Here is a 16154-nt window from a genome sequence, read left to right on the forward strand (position 1 = left end):
TCTCCTCCAAGTGAGACCAAAACGAAACCGAACGGAGCCGATATTTAAGGCTCTTATATATCATTAAAAAAATAAATTGAATGTTTTAATATTTGGCAATTAATTCTTGGCTCACGAGAAAAAGCTGCATGCCATGTGGCATAGCCTCTCGTCCCAACATACACGACACTTGGAGGTGGCGCATTTTGTTGTCTGAGTTAAAGTTGCAAAGAATTTTGCTTTTGTCTACCCAAAAAAAAAAAAAAATAAATAAAATAAAATAAAAAAGAAATTTCTTTAAGTTACTCCCGAAAGAAAAAAAAAAAAGAAAAAAAGTTGAAGGCTGGTTCGTAGGTTGTACCGTAATACAAGTCACCGGTGGGTCCAGATTTGGCTCCGGGCTGCGTGACGCTGCTTTTGTGGTGGCTTGAGCCTTGCGGAGAAAGGAACGGATGCTTATGCCCGTATGGGTCAGATCATTAACTATACTTATCCCGCAGTTGCGATCACGTATCTATGTCTATTTTCTGGTCATCTTGAGGTGTCACGCTGCAGGTAGAGTTAGATAAAATATATTTGAACAGATCAAATAAAATAAAATAATAAATATTATATATATATATATATTAAATAAATAAAAAAATATAAAGAATAAATTTTAGTATTTTACATAATATATACTAAATAAAATAAGAGTCTAAGATATAAAACATAATAAAATAAATTTTCAACAATAATAGGACCAATAAACAAAAATATTGTTGCTTAAGAAATCAAATATTTTTAAATTAAGAAAAATAATCTATTAAAAAATAAACAACTAAGCATATGATTAATCTTTCTTCTATCAATCATAATATTTTTTTTTCTATTGTCATCATAATCATCAAAGCATATATTTATAATCAAGTCAAGTTCGAGGGGGGCATTGTCATTATCTACACCATTAACTCTAAATAGATTAGATAAAACCTATCTCATTGAGATTAAATTTAGTCACGTATCCAATAGGATAGAGTAAATTGCCATCCACATTATGTTCTTCTAGTAGAGCAATGGGTGGGTATATTATTTATTAGACCTTTTGATGCTCTAATGCATCTTACACTGTTCGATCAAATTTCATATGCTCAAAAGAATCATCATCATCACCTACTAATCTACCACTATTGCCTCTCTTCGACTTGAACCCTTGAAAGAACTTGACTATGTTCCCCTTCATCGTCATCTTCATCTTCCCATTTAAGCAATGGTGCTTCCCTCACCACCAACACCTCTACTCATTAGGGCCCAAATTCTACCATACTCCATCACCCTATTTTGACCTCACCTAGCTAAACCTTTTATGTGCTTGAGCTCCTCGCGGAAGTGAATCTGCAAGTGATAGCAGGGAGTCAAAGGAATGTTAGAGGCTACGATAGCATTAGGGTTAGCAAAGATGCTATTGAAGCAACTGATAGTGGTGTGGGAACAGCTGTTCATAGTTGTTAAGGTAGGATGGAATTGGGCAAGGCTTAATGATCCTAGGTTAAGCTCGAGCCTGAAACCTTATCTATAATTTAGCCCAAGCCTAAACCTGCACCCAACCTACATCCCATTTAGCTTGACTTGAATTTGCAATAGCAATTGTATATCATCTAGTCATCTTCCTCATAATACTTTTTGATCAGCTTCCTAAATGAGGAGCTCAACCTTCTAGGCATTGGCCATGACATCTGTTAGGGCTTATGTAGTGCCATAATCAGAGATAAGGAGAAAAAGTTGGGCATTAAAATAGGAATAAGATTAGAAGGTGGGGACAAAGAGGACTCTTGTGGAGTTGGAGTCTAAGGGAGGTGGTGGATGTTGGGCATCATAAAAGAGGAGAGGAATTGGAAGGTGCTTCAGAGAGTGGAGGAAAGGAGCAGGAGAGGAAAGATAATGGGGAGAGGGCACAAGGGGCAGGTCTAAAATGTTAGATGTGTGTCCTAAAAGACAATTTTGACTAACACATATCTTTCTCTAAGGCATATTTTGCACTTGACGGATAGTCTTTATAACTAATCATGTCATATGTGTCCATGATTTATCTTAAAAATTAACAAAGATAATTTTGTATATTCTCAAAGTGTTGAGAATTTGAGACATACATCATTAGCGATTAATTTCTCAAAGCTTCCGATCAAAGGATCGTCACGGAGGATAGTGATCAATCTATTCAAGATCGATGCAATGATCACCTATCTTATGGGGTAGATGAGTCTCGAGTCTGCAGTGTGAAAATACTGAGGTGAGAGTGCAGATGATTATTAGAGAATAACTTGCATTGAGCATGATCAACACGAAAAATCACTTGAATGTCTACTCATTCGTCAGTGATTTTCTCGATGCTGTAGTGATGTGACTGATCCTTTGACGTGCGGTGTGTTGGCTATTCATTGTGAGGCTACTTAGTTTGACTGTACGTTCTCTTGGTCCCTAGCCATTCGGATCTTTGCTATATATATTGGCTATTGTAAGTTTAGGTTCGCTGTTTGGAGTAGGATGTACTTAGATAGAATCTATCGATCTTGATAGAAAAGGAGAAGTCCTATGCGATTCACAAGACTAAGTTCAGAAAATCTCTGACCAGAGTAAGAGTGAATACTGAAAAAGAATTTTCATAAAATTCATATATGAACTCGAGTTGAGTCAATCTAGCATATGACTGACGATGAGATTTGACGAGTTCTCTATAATTTTTGTTTAGTCGGGACTCACGATAGAGGGATTGTATCACACGATAACTGCACCTAGGGGTTCATCTTTTCTATTCTGCTAGATTGTCATTACGTACTGCTAGATATCACTGGTGGATCGTGAGAACTCACTAGGAACGTTTTCAGATCAACGATCTTTATTGAGGTGAGTTGGAATTATTTCAGTCTATCGAAAGGAGTTTCGATGATACTGTGATGGAGATCACGGTATGTATCACTACCAGATAGAATAGAATCTGAAGGATCATACACAAAAAGAGCATGACCTGATCAATGGATTAGATTATATTCAAATTATTAATCGGATTGATATTTAAATTTTAGAAACTGCTAATTTGTAAGCATTATAGTTATGGCAGCTGCTAATTGTTTGCACAGGAACTTAATTATAAATATTATAATTTATTGAAACTAATTAAATTATGAATTAAGTTTTAATTAATTTAAATTAGATTTAATTTAATTAGATTTAATTTAATTTAATGTTAATTGAGTTCAATTATCCAAATCAGATTTGGATTTCAAGCTTGATTGGATCAGACTTAACAGTCTTTTTAATTCGACTCGATTCGAACTCGATTTGAACCTGATTGAGATCAAATTTGAACCAAATGAACCATGACTCAAAGAGACTAGGTTCTCTGAGACTCTCTCCCCAATTTTCATATAGAGAAGGAAAAGGAGCATGTGAAGATGCACCCTCTTTGTTTTTATGTGTGTGAAGGGGAGGGGGCGCCAGGCGCCAATAGTTGGCGCCCCACCTTATCTAAGATTCTCTTTCTTACTGATTTTTTTCTTATTTGAATTTGATTTAAAATAGAATCAAATCTTTATTAGATGGGGCATGGGAGTTGATTTTTTGTGCGATAAAAAAATTGGAAAAAGGAGAGATGCATGTTCGCATGCGTGAAAGAAATAGGGCACCTCTCCTCTATGTGCATCTTTTCTTATTTCGTTCTCTCTTTCTATTTGAATTTGATTCAAACTAAGAAGGAGATAATGTCTAAAAGAAAAGATTTTTGGACCTTAATTTTGTGCAACAAAATTTTGAAAAGAGAAGGGGCGCACGCTATTTTAGATAGGAGTTTCCTTTCTTACCGTACAACCTAATCTCAATACATCTCATCCCTCCCTTTGGATTTGAATGCCTAAGATCAAATAAGATTTGATCTATTAGGGCGTTAGAAAGAGTTTAGGCATGGGATTACAAGGAGGTGTGCGATAAAAAATAAAGGGGGCGTGAGTTATTGGCATGAAGAAGAAAAAGTCTTCTTTAGGACATAAAAACCATTTCAACGCCCACACTCCTTTCTTCCTAACATCTCCATGCCTAAGATCTGATAGTGATCAGATCTAAGAGAGAAAAAAAGAGAGAAAAAGAGAAAAAAAAGATTCTTCTTTCCTTCTTGGTGATCTAATTCAGATCCCGATGGATCTACACGAAGGAGTTCACGCAGCGATCTTCTTGTTCGAGATCTAGAAGAAGAGATGTAGATCCAAGGTTGAAGAGCCGCAAGGTGCTAGCACACTGATGATCTTGATGCTCCGATCAGGTATCTCCATGTGGATACCAGTAGAGGCTGGATGCATGTGCGGCTACGATCAGAACTCCGAACATTCACAAGATCCAAAAATATGAAGATCTGATCTCCAAATTTATCTTACTGATGTTTGATTTTTCTTTTAGATTTTAGATCAAGATAGCATATTCATGTCAAGATCCTATATATGGTTGTCAGATTAGATCTGATATATATTTTAAATTAAAAATATTTTAATTTATTTACTTCCGCTCTATAAGGTTTAGAAAAATTTTTAAACTACATGTACGAAATCATAGCATTTTCTAACATAAAGATGGGCACGATTGAAAGAAATATGAGTGATAAAGGTTGGATTAGAAAAATGACTCATGTATACCATGAATCTGAATTAGGTTTTAGGTCAAAGTTAGGTCGGTTCATGATAGACCTAAGCCTAGCTCAACACTTGATTAAATCTTTCATTTTAGGTCCAAGCATGATCTTAATCCTATTAGGTCAAGCCTAGAGCTCAACTTGAAGCCAGCTTGGCTTGGGCCGATTTCTTGCACTAAGCAGAGGAAGCTGCAGAGGTACTCAGGAACATCCATTGGTGATATGGGTGGTAGACTGAAGGGCGACAAGAGTGCATAACTAAAGTATAGATAAAAATTATTGGTTGGTATTGGGTTATGGAGATACCAGAGGAGGTGGGATGGACGGTTGTAGTAGTTGGGATGAAGGAAAGTGTAGTGAGGGGAGGCAAAAGTGAAAGCAAATTTTTCTTACAAAATTTGGTTTATTCAAGATGGAGTGAGACTAAATCAATCAATTGTATAGCCATCTACTTTTCTTGTAGACCTATATTTAATCCAATAGCCAGAACTATATAAGGGCATCAAATGGTCCAACGAGTTATGGATTTGATCCAAACTTAGAGTGAATAGTATTAAAAAATGTGTCCTAAAGTCAATCATCTAAGTGGTAGATGATTAAAATTAGTATATAAATTATCTAATAATAATAGTTATTTAGCAGGTTCATCATAAAAGTTCTATCTTTCTTAAATGAACTCCTAAATTATGATGAAGTCCTTAGAACCACAATCAATTGATAAAGGAGGATTTATCGGATGATTCTTAAATTATTCACGATCAAATGATAAGTTATTAACAAGGACGATAACTTATCAAGTGTAGGTCACTGTATGTCATATACGTTGGTTGTCCTTATAACCAAGTGGTGTGGAGACACTAGTATGGCATCCAAATGAGATGTAGGAGTACATCTGCATTAAACATGATCAATGTAACACTCTACTGTCAAGAGTAGTTAGCTAAGGCCAATGGGTATAAGTATCCCTTCGATCTGAGATCACCACGGTGACTTGCAAGCAACTCACTGTACTTTGATGCTGGACTGCCTGTATTTTTAATATAGGTTCGAAAAATTTTTGGATACAGTCAAGTACTTATAAAGTCGGTGTGTAAGTCAAGATGGGATTGACCATTTCTGATTAACTTCAAGAAGAGAATGTCTCGCTGTGTTTCAATTTAGCAAAATCTAGACCTGGATAATCCTCGTGAGGAGTCACGAGATTTGCAAAATTTTGAGACACAATAGAGATGACTTATATGTGCTGACAGTATACTCGAAATCATCTTGAGTATTATTGATCAAAATGATGAATTATACAGTAACCATGGATCAGAATTCTTAGAATGTTACTTTACATACATTCGACCTATCTGGACGTCGGAAACCATTGCTAGATGGTTACTTCGACTAGTATAGAAATTGATTCTTATGCTATCGACTTAGGTTTGAATCTATAAGATCACACACATAAGAGGTTGTAACCTAATCAGATGATTAATCGACGATGGAGAATCATTCTAAAGTTAAACGATCAATGTGATTGATGTTTGACCTAATGCAAGTGTTACAGGAGGATCGATTAGCAATTGCATTGCTAATTGCCTCAATCTGATTGAGCAATTGGGCTAAGATCAAGTCTAATTGAATTTGATTCAATTAGAATTAGTTTGAATTTAATTGAATTAAGTCTAATTGGTTTATTGGATAAGTCAGTTGCAAGGGAGAACAAGTCCCTGTTCGACTAGGACTTGTATGCACCTAATTCCTAATTAAGTTAAGATTTAAGTCAAAATTAAGTATGATTTAATCTGATTTAATTGGACTCCTAGTTGGACTAGGATCATCATTAATTAGGTTGCAATTAATTTGGATTGGGTTCAAAGAGCTTGATCTAGTCTACATAAGAATCCTAGTTAGACTAGGATTCCATCTCTTATCTTGCGCCACCTAAGAAACTCCAAGCCCACGCCACATATTAATTTTCAGATAATTTTTCTATGATATCTACATTTAAGAAAAGTAATCTCATACTACTTATTTTAGAGATTTGAATCAGATTTGATTTGGTTCAATATGGAAAGTGATTTAGTTTATTATGGAAAGTGGTTTAGGTTTATTTTCATTTTGAAAGTCTCTCTTCACAAGAACTCTTCTCTCCTCTCTTGTGCCAACTTCCTCCAAGCCTATCCTTTCATTTTGTCACCCTTTTTATGCTTGATTTCATGCTCTCCATGAATTAGATAAAGAAAGGGGCATCTAAGAGTTGGACGCCCCATGGACTCCTTATTAGACTAGGTTTTATGACCTAGTCCAACTTATATAAAGTTGCCGCCCCATATGATAAAAAAAGAGAGTCAAAAATTGCTGGTTTTCTGATAGAAATAGCAGAGGAGAAAGAGGATGGCATGGGTAGTTTGAGGCACCAATATCCTTGGAGTAGAAGCTCTTTGACGCCCCATGGACTCCTTGTTAGACTAGGTCTTATGACCTAGTCCATCTTATATAAAGTTGCCGCCTGATAAACACTTAATTTAAATCATTTAAAGTAGAAAATTATTGTTAATTTATTTTATTTATTAATAATTTGATGCTTCTTTTTATGTTTTACAGGAAAGATGATCGCCGATACAAAGTCCGATTCATAGATCAAAAAGACTCAAGTTTGAAGAAAATTAGATTTAAAATAAAATTAAAATAAAAGAAGAATACATACGGTATTATAGAAAATGAAGATACTATGTAAGGAATCTAAAAAGGATATAGGCATCATTTTAAAGAAACAAAAGTTTCTTTTTGTAATCAAAAAAAAGGGAGCGCTTCTTAAACAGCTAACGCGCACGCGGCAATGCGGCAGCGCGGGTGCGGGCGAGCGCGGGCGCACGGCATGGCGGGGCGCGGGGAGTTTTTGCTGGCAGAAAAAATATGATACTTGAAAATACTTCAAGAGGAAGAATTTATATTTTTTTATCTGCTTGTGATCTTTCCATCTCATCCATCCATCTTTTAGTCTTTAATATTTTCTTTAGTCCCACATCGGAAAATCATGTAAAATTCATCCCTCCTAGCACCTATAAAAAAGCTCTTGTACTCCCATTTGAGGAGAAAATCAAAAATTCTTCTAGAGTCTTGCATAGAGGAATAGAAAGGGACTACTTCATGAGCAGCTAGGCTAGCAGTCTCGGGAGTGGAGAAGAAATTTTGTAACGACACAGAGTGGGTTTATTGTTTTAAACTTTCTTGTATTTCTTTATATGCAATAAAGATTATGCTTTTTATTTAAATCGTCATGAGTTCTTTATTTGCTCTCTTTCATATGCTTTTATTTATGCTTTCCTGTTAGATTAATATTAGGAACAACTTTTACTTTCCGGAGACGCACCGTGATCTACGGGTACAGAGCGTGCTGAGGAAAGAAGAGTTGTTTACCTAGTACTTTTCGGAGGCACGCCATGATCTACAGGTATGGGATGTGTCGAGAAAAGATAGATATTTTTTCTAAGATTAATCGTATCTATTTAATTAAAAAAGAGATACAACTCTGCTAGTGCAAAATTGATTCAAAACTCTCGAGCTCTTTGTTTTCTAATTACATCAATTTTAAGATAATTTATTTTCTAAATCAAAAATAATGCTTCTTTCTTTTATTTTGTAATCTCAACTTAGCCCAAGGTCCCTGAGGATATGATCTCGACTTATCCTACCTACGTAGTGAGTAGAGTTATTTTTGGTGCTATCAACGACTACGCATCAAATTTTGGCACCGTTGCCGGAGATCTTGGCATTGTTGAATTAAAAAAAAAACCACTGACATTTCATAACACTTAACTAAAATAGCGTAACCTCAAATATAAAAATTTTTAACTTGATTGGACACCTTGTTTCTTTGCATTGCATCTCCATAAGTAACTTTAAGGGCGCAACCCATTAACTAAGATAAGGTGGAGATTTGATCACCCTTCTTTGGCCCACAAATCACTCCCTTGCATTTGCATAACCTAGACCTTAATCTAAAATTAATTAGACGTTGACCCCTAAAGATTTCAAACTCATTAGGACAAGTGACCCTGAGAGTTGAACCAGGTTAGACTTGGTCAGCTAGCTGGTGTCTAGGCAAGTGGTTTGTGGGACGACTGGGCCCGAAGGAAGGTGGTTTTTAATTGGTTTCGTTCGCTGACCTGTCCAATTTAATTGGTATCTAAGGAAAGCAACGGGGGGACTCCCACCAACTTTACACTTACCTGGCCAGTTGGTTGGTCAAGCTCTGACTTGGAGGGCTTGAAGGCTAACTACAGTTAGGAGCTGTCTAGAACTAGGATAACTTTAAGATAGAGAGTCCACTGCGTGCTAACTTGATTGTAATTAAAATCTAACCACAACTAATTTTTCTATTAGTTTTAGGACTTCTTAGGATCTCTTCTTTAGAACTCTTTTCTCTCTTCTCTTCTCCTCTTAATAAAAAAAAAAATCATTAACAGACTAGGATAGTCCTACATAGACCTTTTAGTTGCATGTTAGGTCGACGATCACTAAAACCCGACTTGCAACCATTAGACGAAGAATTAGAAAAGACTCTTAGGCTAATCCTCCACGCTCATTGAGAGAATATTTCACTCCATCCTCGTATACCTACTCTCCAAGCATTCAAGTATCTCCAGTAGAAGCTACCCAATATGAGATTAAGTCTAGCATTATTCAAATGTTGTCATCATTCTATGGACTTAGTAACGAGGACCCATACAAACACTTGGATGAATTTCTTAAAATTTATTCCACAGTAAAAATCCAAAACTTCTCCGATGATGCCCTTAGGTTGAAACTGTTCCCTTTCTCACTTAAGGACAAAGCCAAGCATTGGTTAAACTTCTTAAACTTTATAACCATTTCAACTTGGGATCATCTTCAGAGAAAATTTCTCAAGAAATACTTTCCAATTGGAAAAACAAATCAAATTAGAAAAGCTATCACTAGTTTTTCCCAATTGGAGGGTGAATTTTTTCATGAGACATGGGAAAGGTTAGGGGACCTCAATCGTAAATGTCCACACCATGCTGTCCCTAAATGGCAACTTTATCAGTGTTTTTATGATGGTCTATCGGAGAAACACTGACAAATAGTTGATGCATCATGTGGTGGGACATTCATGCTAAAGAGTGAGGATGAAGTCTGGCAGCTCTTTGAAACACTTAGTGAGAATTTCCTACATCATATGTCTGCCACCTCTAGAGAACAACCCATGCTTCAACAAAAAAGAAGTGAAATTTATCAGATTGAAAACGTCATGGATATCCACAGTAAGGTAGATGAACTGTCCCAAAAATTAGACCATCTTCTAAATACTGGACAATCTCCGATTTCACCTAACCCAATCCAAGAAGTTTGTGCATTGTGTGCAAGTCCGAACTATTTTGTTAGTGAATGCCCAGCCGCACTTCAATTTTCTGAGTTTGTGCATGAGCAGATTCAGCAAGCTCAAGTCCAACAAGCTCGTAGACCAGAAAATGATCCATATTCGAACACTTATAACCCTGGCTGGAGAAACCATCCAAATTTTTTCTAGAGACCACAACCAGTGGTTGGCCTTGCCGCACCTCGACCTCAATATCAGGACCCAATATATAGGCATGGACCATACCATCAATTTCAAAATGCTCCTCAACTGTCTACTACTGGTCATAGCTCAACTTTTGAGAAAAAAATTTTGAAAGCACTAGAACGATTAGAAGTCAACACTCAGACCCTTAACTCCCACACACAATCCATTGCTAAGCTAGAGATCCAAATAGGTCAACTAGCGACTGCATTCAGTAGGAGGGAAGGAGAAAAATTATCTAGCCAACCCGAGAGCAACCCAAGAGGGCAATTTGTGATTGAGATCTCTAATACCCCAAAAGCTTTTTCTGAACATGCCAAATCAATCATGACTCTGAGAAGTGGGAAGGTCATTGAACACACTAGTAAAACCAATGAGACCGACCCTAAACCTCTAACCGAAGCCAAATCACCCAAGAACAAGGAGGACCTTAAAATAGAGAATGAACCAACTGCACCGGAATCATCTTACTTGCCTAAAGCCCCATTTTCGGATGCCCTGAAAGCCCCTATTCCTGCAGATAAGAAGGGAGAAAAACTTGATGAGATGTTGGAATTGTTTAAGAAAGTCCAAATTAATCTTCCCCTTCTAGATGCAATCAAACAGGTCCCTACTTATGCCAAATTTTTGAAGAATTTATGCATCCAAAAACGTAAATCTAGATCACAAATTTCAAAAAAAGTATGCCTCACTGAACAGGCTAGTTCTGTCTTCCAGCATGCCACTCCTCCAAAGCTTAAGGACCCAGGAGCCCCCATCATTTTCTGTGTTATAGGAGATTATCATCTTGAAAAAGCTCTTCTGAATTTAGGAGCAAGTGTGAATCTTTTACCTAATTCAGTGTATGAACTTTTTGGATTCGGAGAACTGAAACCCACATCAGTCACACTACAATTAGCCGACAGATCAATTAAGGAACTACGTGGAATGCTTGAGGATGTCTTGGTCAAGGTAGATGAGTTTTACTTTTCAGTTGATTTTCTGATTCTCGACATGAAACTAAGTGGCAACCCCAGATAAATTTTCATTATCTTAGGATGATCCTTCCTAGCTACGGCAAATGCATGCATTAATTGTAGGACAGGAGTCATGGACGTATCGTTTGGAAATAAGAAACTGAGACTGAATGTGTTTGGTGCTTCCCAAGGACCATCAATGGATAGTTACTTCGAAGTAGATACACTAGAAGATATTATAGAAGATGCAACACCCACAATTCTAGCACCAAACCCCTTAGATATTTGCTTAGCTCACTTTGGAGTGTATGACTTTAAGGGATATATGAAAGAAGTTAACACCTTGTTGGATACACCACACGATAAAACCACTCCTCTATGGACAATCAAGTATGAGCCATTGCCCACATTAGCCAGTACACCAATAGTCCCATCTTTAGAATCACCACCTACGTTAGAATTGAAACTCTTTCCTGCTACGCTCAAGTATGTATTTCTAGGACCCAATGATACCTTCCCGACAATCATTGCATCAGACTTGACCCCTAATCAGGAAACACAATTGGTTGGTATTTTGAAAGAACACAAAGAGGCTATCGGTTGGTCCATTGTCGATTTAAAAGGAATTAACCCCTCCATTTGTATGCACCATATTCATTTTGAGGCAAATGCCAAACCCCATCGAGATATGCAGAGGAGATTGAACCCAAACATGCGTGAAGTAGTAAAGAAAGAGGTGGTAAAGTGGTTAGATGCTGGAATCATCTATCCCATATCCGATAGTAAATGGGTCAGTCCCACTCAAGTAGTACCTAAGAAATCAGGTATTACTGTGGTTGAGAACGAAGAAGATGAACTGCTTCCCACTCGCATATCATCTGGATGGCGAGTATGCATAGATTATAGAAAACTAAATGCCGTTACTAGGAAGGACCATTTTTCATTGCCCTTCATCGATCAAATCTTAGAACGGTTAGCAGGATAAAGTTTCTTTTATTTTCTTGATGGTTATTCAGGGTACAATCAAGTATCTATATTTCTGGATGATCAAGAAAAGACTACCTTCACCTGCCCCTATGGCACCTTCATTTTTTGGCGTATGTCATTCGGGCTCTGCAATGCACCCGCTATATTTTAACGGTGCATACTGGCCATTTTTTTGGATATGGTGGATAAATATCTTGAAGTTTTTATGGATAATTTTTCTATGCTTGAAACCACCTTTGAGGATTATCTCCATAATCTTTCCAAAGTTCTTAAACGGTGTATGGAGACAAATCTTGTCCTAAGTTGGAAAAAGAGCCATTTCATGGTGTGGAAAGAAATTGTATTAGGACATTATTTCTGAAAGAGGGATCGAGGTAGATAAAGCCAAAGTTGAGGTCATTTCAAAACTACCACCCCCTACTTCGGTCCGACAAATACGATCCTTCTTAGGTCATGCCGGATTTTATAGACGCTTCATCAAAGACTTTAGCAAGATTTCAAGATCCCTGTACAATTTGTTGGCCAAGGACACACCATTTGTCTTTGATGAAGACTGTTTGAAAGCATTCAACATATTACGAACAGTTCTGACAATAGCACCTATAATAAAATCCCCTGACTGGTTCATTCCATTTGAGATTATGTGTGATACCTCTGACTTTGCAATAGGTGCCATCTTAGGCCAAAAAATCAATAAGGAGCCACATGTGATCTATTATGCTAGCAAGACTCTTTTCGATGCCCAATTAAACTACACCACAATAGAAAAAGAGCTACTAGCAGTAGTGTTCGCCTTTGAAAAATTTTGCTCATATCTGTTAGGGTCTTAGGTTCTAGTTTACTCTGATCATGCAGCTTTGAAATATCTCCTCTCAAAGAAAGATACTAAATCATGTTTGATCAGATGGATCCTTCTTTTACAAGAATTTGATCTGAAAATCTGAGAAAAGAAGGGTTCCGAGAATGTGGTAGCTGATCACATCTCCAAGATCTTAGTTGAACACACGATAGGCATAGATGAGGTCAAAGAAAAATTTTCTGACGAACAACTTTTCGCAATCTCCTCTAGCCATCCTCCATGGTTTGTCCATATTGTCAATTACTTGTCAACAGGATAAGTACCTTTTCACTGGACAAAACAAGAAAAGGATCGATTTTTTTCGCAAATTAAACATTATTTCTGGGAAGAACCTGAACTATTCAAATACTGTCCTGATCAAGTTATTCGCCGTTGTGTCTCCGAAAGTGAATTCCAAAGTATTCTCACTTTTTGCCATTCTTCGGCATGTGGGGGACATTTTAGTGGAAGAAAAACTGCAGCAAAAAGTGCTGCAGAGTGAGTTTTATTGGCCAACGCTTTTCAAGGATGCACATAAATTTGGCCAAAGTTGTCTGCAATGTCAGCGAACAGAAAATTTATCCAAGAAGGATATGATGCTGCTGACCCCCATTTTAGTAGTAGAAATCTTCGATATTTGGGGGATTGATTTCATGGGACCTTTTCCAACCTCATTTGGATTCGAATATATTCTGGTGGCAGTTGATTACATATCAAAATGGATGGAGGCAATAGCTACACGGACTAATGATAATAAAATTGTAACTAGTTTTATCCAACGAAACATCATTAGTCGATTTGGCTTCCCAAAGGTGATCATTAGTGATGGGGGGACTCATTTTATGAATAAATATTTTGAAGTACTTATAAAAAAATATAATATTACACACAAAGTGGCCACACCATATCACCCCCAAATTAATGGTCAGGTAGAGGTGTCAAATAGAGAGATTAAACATATCCTAGAAAAGACGGTTAGGTCCGATAGAAAAGATTGGTCTCTTCGTTTAGATGATGCATTATGGGCTTACCGTACAGCTTTTAAAACTCCTATCGGTATGTCACCCTACCGACTAGTTTATGGCAAAGCTTGCCATCTGTTGGTTGAATTAGAACATCGTGCACTCTGGGCCATACGAATGTTTAATTTTAACATGAAGAATGCAGGTTCTAATCGAATGTTGCAAATCAATAAACTGGAAGAACTTCGCAACGATGCATACGAGAGTTCATGAATTTACAAGGCTCGAATCAAAGTATTTCATGATAAATATATCTCTAAAAAATCGTTTGAGCTAAATCAAAAGGTATGGCTTTTCAATTCCAGGTTACGCCTTTTTTTCGGTAAACTTCGATCTCGATGGGTTGGATCTTTCATTGTCACACAAATATTCTCACATGGAGCAATTGAAATTCATGACCCCCGGAATGGCAATATATTTAAGGTAAACGGCCAACGTCTGAAGCCATATGTGGATGAAATTGCACATAAAGAACGAACCGACACCATCTACCTGTGTGATCCACTTTATAATAAATAATAAACTTGACGTCTGGTTGAAGATGTAAAACTGAGTGCTTGTTGGAAGGCAACCCAATAATTTCATATTTTTTTTACTTTACTGCAGCTACAGAAATTTAGAACAAGAGCCTATTAATCAATGAAGCTATCTTCAACTTTCGAAGCAAAATTATCCCAGGTGCACTCTCTCCTTTTATTTTCTTTGCTTTCCTCCTCCATTGAGGACAATGTAGATTAAGTTGGGGGGAAGAAAATTAATCAAATCCTCAAGTATGGCCAGAAATAATTAGTTTTATGTATCTGAATTTTATTTTGATTAAGAGTCAATTAGGCATCCTAATTAATGAATGATTAACGGTCAAGATAATTTTAGAGATACTAAAGAATAAATTATTAAGAAAATCCAATGAATGGTAGGGTTTAGACTAGACCAAATTTTAGGAGTGATTCTACAACCCTCTTCTTACTGATCTCAATAAAGAATCTGCTTCATGAGATATTGGGTGGAAAGGTCGAGGTATGCAAAAATTTGTCTTAATTTTTTTTTTTTTAAAAAAATATTGATTTTCCACTGAGTAACTGGGCCCTTTCGCCTAAGTAAGCGTTGTGGTTCGCGTAAAAAGGTAGGCAATGTTAAGAAAATAATGAATAATAAGGGGACTAAATTGTAAGAAGATAATAAACCTATCTCACATTAAGTTAGAGGATTTAAAGAGTAAAGAGGGGAGTTGGTGAAAGAAAAGCTCTTGAAATTTTTTTAGTTAATACTCTGCCACTAATTGGGTCAAATTGATAATCCAATGAAATATCTCTTTAATGGTCTAACCAGGTATTATCTATCTTTTGGGATGCCAACCTAACTTTTGATTCAAGATCGAGTCGGTACACAATGCTGATATATCTATTTTACTCGAGGATGAGCAAAATTCAAGTTGGAAGGTGTGATAAACACTTAATTTAAGTCATTTAAAGTAAAAAATTATAGTTAATTTATTTTATTTATTAAAAATTTGATGCTTCTTTTTATGTTTTACAGAAAAAGTGATCATCGATATAAAGAGTCCGATTCATAGATCAAAAAGACTCAAGTTTGAAGAAAATTGAATTTAAAATAAAAGAAGGACGCATACGGTATTATAGAAAATAAAGATACTATGCAAGAAATCCAAAAAGGATATAGGCATTATTTTAAAGAAACAAAAGTTTCTTTTTGGTAATCAAAAAAAAAAGGAGCGCTTCCTAACAGGTAACGCGCGCGGCATCGCGGCAGCACGGGCGCGGGCGCGGGCGAGCGCGGGCGCACGACATGGGAAGAATTTATATTTTTTTTATCTGCTTGTGATCTTTCCATCTCATCCATCCATCTTTTAGTCCTTAGTATTTTCTTTAGTCTCACATCGGAAAATCATGTAAAACTCATCCCTCCTAGCACCTATAAAAAGGCTCTTGTACTCTCATTTGAGGAGGAGTCCAGAAATTCTTCTAGAACCTTGCATAGAGGAATAAAAAGGGACTACTTCATGAGCAGCTAGGCTAGCAGTCTCGGGAGTGGAGAAAAAATTTTGTAACGACACAGAGTGGGTTTATTGTTCTAAACTTTCTTGTATTTCTTTATATGCAATAAAGATTATACTTTTTATTTAAAT

General features: G+C 36.6%; 1 non-coding gene across 1 annotated transcript; it reads right to left on the reverse strand.

Moving 5' to 3' along the window:
* Positions 1 to 9561: 9561 nt before the first annotated feature.
* On the reverse strand, positions 9562 to 9667 carry LOC140854884 (small nucleolar RNA R71). The gene has a single exon (XR_012137978.1). It is a non-coding gene; the product is annotated as a small nucleolar RNA R71 (small nucleolar RNA).
* Positions 9668 to 16154: the final 6487 nt, after the last annotated feature.

This window comes from Elaeis guineensis, chromosome 1, assembly GCF_000442705.2.
Source record: "Elaeis guineensis isolate ETL-2024a chromosome 1, EG11, whole genome shotgun sequence".
NCBI classification, from domain to species: Eukaryota; Viridiplantae; Streptophyta; class Magnoliopsida; order Arecales; family Arecaceae; genus Elaeis; species Elaeis guineensis.